A 6,363-nucleotide genomic window follows, 5' to 3' on the forward strand; every position below is an offset into this window, starting at 1 on the left:
GAATAGTATAGATTCAAATTTAGGGTTAGAACAGCTCTGAGAATTTCATCTTGAATTGGCTCATTGCTATCTCTTTTACTTCGAATATCTAACACTATTACACGTAACTCAGTTCCGAACCTATTAGCAAGTTTTAACAACCTTGTAGAAGTCTTCAGAATCTTTGCAACGTAGGTAGGACTCACTTTCCTCAGTCGAACATCAGGGAAGAGAGATATGTACTGGGAAAAATGGGCGAGAAAATGACCGTTAATTTTGTTGTAAGTCCCCTCATTAAAGGGAATAAATATTTATGTAACGAAAATATTAGAAATAAGAATATATAACGTACTGATTTTCTTTTATATAATATCAAAGTCAGAAATCTTTTGAAGAGTTTGTACAGTATTACAATATTCAAAACTAAAAAATCAATATCTAGCAGAGAAATTATTGCATTGATAAAAAAAAAGCACAAGATAATAATGTCCATGTGAGCAGTCAGTAGAATATATTTTGAGTTTCGTTTTCAGGTCCCCTGCAAAAAAAATATAAATAAGCCAAAAAAATTATTCTTTCGCTCGTAGAAGAAATCGTCGCTGCGCCTCCAAAATACTTAATATGTGTGTGTGTGTGTGATTTTTTTTTTTTTTTTTAGATTTTGCAGGGGAAAGAAAAATACGTTGTCTCTCTTAATTCTCTTGATTTTCAATCATTAGAATAATTATGATAGAATTATATCGAAAATAACTTTTAAAATCAAGAGAATTGAAAGACACAACGCATTTTATTCCCCTGCATAATCTTTTAAAAACAGATAGCGGATTGTGCAAGCGCAGCGACGAAATGCTGCTTTAGTAGCAATGTTACCAATTTTATTATAATAACATTAATATGTGTGTATACACACACACACACAGGGTGATTCACGAGGGTTTACCATCCTTTGCGGAGCTTATTTCTGAAGACTTTTGAGCAAAAAATGTCATATAAACATAGTTCCTTTTCTCAATATTTTCAGAGTTAACACTAATTTAAAGTTGTTTGTAAAATACTTTTTTACTTTAGTTTGAAGGTAAAAGAATAAAACAAATAGAGAATGAACCATTCAGAAGTATCATTTCTTTAATTGGCAAGTATTATGAAGCTAAAAATATGCTGTGAACTCCTTAGTTGCTTCGTGCAGACATCTTTTTTGTATTTTTAACTAGAAAATTACATTATTCTTACGCACTTATCATAACAATTATTACAAATCACACCACTTCCAACGACTTAATTATTTGCAGTTCAATTTTGCATCCTAATTTACAGTCTTGGAGAGTTTACAACACATTTTAAAAAATGTCGCCGTCCGCTTGAGTACACTTGGCCGCACGCTTGTGAACGGCACTCGTCGCTCTACGTAACTGCATACGGCTATCTTTGATTTCCGTAGCGCTCGCGCTGGCTACTGACTGCACGCTGACCAAGATCACGCGTTCACAGCAATGCGTTCCAATAACGAAACATAACTATGTAAATATTGAAAATAGGACCCATGTTTATATGAAATTTTTGCTCAGAATGTCTTTGGAAATAAGGTCCGTAAAGGACGGTAAATCCTCGTGAATCACCCCGTATATACATCAGCAGTCATTTGGAGTATTTTGTTTAATTTTTTCAAGTCTCACAGGAACCAAAACTGGATAGTTTGCTACATGCAGGTATGCAAATCTGTCACTGTCGTTTGCTTCGCCATCGAATGTCCATGGTGGATTCACGTCCCGAAATAACCACTTAATCCCTAATTCCGGAGTGTGTTGTGGAGTAATTTCTCACATGCAGCTTTACTAAAGCAGTAATCTGCGATAAAAATAGCAGGCCTCAGCTGGAGATTAATGGACAAGTGTTTTGTTTGCAAGGGGATTAGGCCTAGTAGACTAAACATAGTTTCTGCTACGTTTTACTTCCGAATATGGAACAAAACCGCATACAACCGGTAGTAGCCGGGTTTCGCGTTCTAATAATGGCTACACTGATTCAGTGTCGTCGAAATTAATAAATTAATAAATTAATTTGTTTCGAATCGCTCTGCTAAGAAATATAAAGTCAAGTTAAATCTGAAGTCTGTATAACATTTCTGGAACACATTTAAAAATGACGTCCTTTGACAACAATGTACTGTAGCCTATTGTCTTTCCGCGTTTGTTTCTCAGCGTTAGAGCGCTGGTATTCCATCCAGGCGGCCCAGGTTCGATCCCCGGCCTGGTCGTGATTGGTAGACAAAGCAAACGTTGCAGAGGGTTCTCTCGGAGTACTAGGCCTACCGTTACTTTTTTCATTCCATCAAAACTCTCCATCTCTCCCTCATTTTATCTATCTTCTGTAATAGCTAAAAATAAGTTGAGGTAAAATTTGGGGGTAGTACGGATCTCTGATGCTTAGGCCTATATAGGGGTTAAGAGCTTAGAATTTGGATCCTTGAGTTTATCAGGTATTCTTTGGAGATGGAACCTGGTTCTGTCAAGTCTGAGACACTGGATTCATGAAAGCCATCCAGGTCGCTAGTGAGAATAGTATAGATTCAAATTTAGGGTTAGAACAGCTCAGAGAATTTCATCTTGAATTGGCTCATTGTTATCTCTTTTACTTCGAATATCTAACACAAAATATATTATATATAACCTGCAAAGTATGAAAATCTCGCATTATAATGTATATACAGAATATCTAGAAAGTGTATAGAATATCTGGTAATTATTTGTCTTTAAAATTTGTTTTATGTTTTGATATTGTGTTTATTATTACCTAGCCAATATGAAGAACGTCAAAAGCTGACTAGGTGAAGTATGAAAATAAAAAAATCATATTTTAAAGAAAAAATACTTTTATTCTAAGCAGTTGAATTATATATATATATTATAAGCCGTTAAGAGCAGAAGTGGTGTAAGTCAAAAATAGGTAATGAGGGTCAAAGTAAACATTCTGTAAAATATAGCGCAAAGTAGCAATTAATATTCAATTTATTTAAACTGTTAGTAGCCAGTGGATAGCACGAAGGACATATATATATATATATATATATATATATATATATATATATATATATATATATATACATACATGTCCAGTAGTGTACTGATAATTTTCCTTTCAAAGCAGAGATTTTTTAAGTAAGAAGAGTTTTATTTTACGATTACGTTAACTCTTATTGCATGAAAATTTTTAATAATTTTAATATTTTAGTGGTAATCTTGTACTATTTTTAATTTTCACGATGTGTAGGTATTGTTAACGTCTTGCGAGGCCAACAAGAAGAGCAAGGGAAATACAAGGAGAACAAGGGGATGACAAGAACAATAAGGGAAAGATAAAAAGAGTAAGTGAAAGACAAGAAAAATGAAGGGAATACACGGAGAACAAGAGGAATACAATGAGAAAAAGTTGAAGATAAATGGAAGGGGAAAAGACAATGATAACAAGAGGAATACATGGAGAACAAGAGAAAGACAAGGAAAACAATGGGACGACAAGGAAAAAGAGGAATACAAGGAGAACAAGGATAATACAAGGGAAACAGAGGAAATACAAGGGAAACAAGAGGAATGCAAGGAAAACAAGGGGATTACAAGGAAAACAAGAGGAATGTAAGAAAAAAAAGGGAATTCAATGAGAAAACAGTAATACAAGGAGAAGAAGAGAAAGACAAGAGAACAAGGGCAAGACAAGGAAAACAATGAAACAAGGAAAAAGGGTAATACAAGAGAAACAAGGGGAATACAATGAGAACAAGGGGAGACAAGAAAAACAAGGCGACTACAGGGAGAACAAGTTTAGTACAGGGTAATCAAGGGAAACGCAAGAAGAGCAAGGGGAATATAAGGAGTAGATGGGAAATACAAGGAGAACAATGGGAGCACAAGGCTAACAAGGGAAAGACAGGAAGAACAAAGGGAATACAAGGAGAGCAAGAGGACGACAATGACAACAAGAGAAAGACAGAGGGAGCAAGGGGAATAAAAAGAGATCAAGGGGAATACAAGGTGAACGAGGAGAATACAAAAAGGGTAAGGGGAGTACAAAGAGAACGAGGGGAATACAAGAAGAACAAGGAGAATAAAGGAAATAGATAGAGGGTTGCATTTTCATGTGATTTTCAATTCCCAAGTTGCCCCCATACCTAGAGAGGAGAAAGACATAGCTCACCAACAGATATGAAGTTCAGTTGAAGATCAGAGTTCTTCCGTTTCCACACGTTACGCATCAATATTATTCAGTCCGTTCTCCATTCAATTACCATTCCACAGCATTCTCCGATCGCAGACTAGCGACATGCGGAAGCGATGGTTTAGTGATGAAAGAAAGAAGCCATTCTAAAGGTTAATTTTATTTAAATTGGTAAAGTAACCGTCTGAATAAATATTGGAAATGCCAGCCATTATTCGGTTGAGAAGTTTTTGTCATCCAGTCTGCTTTCAAAAATACTAAAAGTTAGAATTTATAAAAGTTATTTTGTTACTGACCGGTTGTTCAATATAGTTGTGAAACTTAGACTCTCACTGTGTGAGAGAAATAGAGGTTAAGGGTGTTCGATAACAATGTGCTTAGGAAAATATTTGGGGCTAAGAGGAATAAAGTTACAGGAGAATGGAGAAAGTTACACAGTGAAGAACTGCACGCAATATTAAATCTAGATATTTGAGATGGGCAGGTCATATAGCACGTATGGATGAATCCAGAAATGCATATAGAGTGTTAGTTGGAAGGCCTCAGGGATAAAGACCTTTGGGGAGGGCGAGATGTGGATGGGAGGTAATATTAAAATGGATTTGAGAGAGATGGGATATCGTGGAAGGGACTGGATTAATCTTGCTCAGGATGCGAAGGCGGCAATGAACCTCCGGGTTCTCTAAAAGCCATTTGTAAGTAAAGTAAAGTAAGCGGATAGGATCTGGCCCGTCAATCTGCTGGTCTGAGTTCGAGTACCCGTCAAATTTCGGAACATTCCCTGAAAAATTCATAGTAATACTTGTAGCGGACAAGGTGATAATTCGGGTTTTCCTCGGATTTCTCTTGTTTCCCTATGTTAGACATCGACATAATTTCATCCGAATTCCATTCTATAGAATTCCCCTATAGTTGATTGGCAACGCACGGAGGGGACTGGTCTAGAGATGGGCGGGGATGTCTCTTCAAGCCTGGATACTCAGAAAACCTTAATACAGCCAACTGACGTGCATTGGGAATGCTCCTAGCTGGAATGTAAGCACAATGACTTATCTGGTACGTAGGTCGCAGTGCTGCATCGTAGTGAATTCCCAATAATAAAGTAAATTTCCTATGAAGACTATGACTTGTATAAGGAAAGTTAGGTGTACAATTTATGACAAGTATATATATATAAGTACATTTACGTGCTATCAGAGGCAAAATCAAAACCGCTGATTACCAACACCAGTAGTAAGACCATGTAGAAAAAGAACTTAAATTTCACAATACTGACTTTTATTACAATATAAGTCTGTAGAAAATGGGAAGCAGGGATGAATTCGGAAAAGATGAACTGGACAGCAAAGTAGGAAGGGCTTAAAAGCAATAATTATACCTGATATCACATTAGGTTTATAACAGTAACTACTTAACAATTTAATTCTTGGAATTAGGATACAGAATGGTGCAATTATGCTGAGACAATAATTTATGGTCACAACATGACGATGAGAAGGGGAAGAAAAAGAAAAAAAGAAATAAACAAAATTAGATACCCATTAATCATATAAATAGCAAAAACATCGAGACAGACATAATTGTTTAGGCTATCTATGAAATAGAAGAAAAAAAGGAAGCAAAAATAATTTACAACAAGAAAGATAGGCTATTTATCTAAAATAAGAAAGAAAATAAGAAAAAATCATAGCAAAGAAAGGACAACAGTTCGGAGCAGAAGAACATATCAGATGATAGACGACATTAACGGTCTTACTAATAAAAAAACTCTTATATTGACGTTTAACTGTCTGAAACTTACACAATGAAGTCTGTATAAATTCTTTATTAATAATCACTACATACGTCATGTATAACAGTACAATTGTTACACAGCTACGTCATAGTTTCGTCATTACTTCATTACAAAAGGTAATAAAATATTTGAGGTTCGATATTGGATCCGATAGTGCGCGCTAGTGTGCCACGCTAAGTATCGATAGTACAACTGGGTCTGATCGTTACCACGCTATATTTTACAGCTACAGCAATATAATTCTAATTATTCTGTGCTCTCTGGTTTGTTCTTCTGTGGTTATAAAGCAACCATCATCATAAAATGACAGTCGATACGTGGGTCATTTTTTCTCTCTAGCTATACAACGCTTAAATAAGGGTTTCGTGTATATAACTACT

This window comes from Periplaneta americana, chromosome 8, assembly GCF_040183065.1.
Source record: "Periplaneta americana isolate PAMFEO1 chromosome 8, P.americana_PAMFEO1_priV1, whole genome shotgun sequence".
NCBI lineage: Eukaryota > Metazoa > Arthropoda > Insecta > Blattodea > Blattidae > Periplaneta > Periplaneta americana.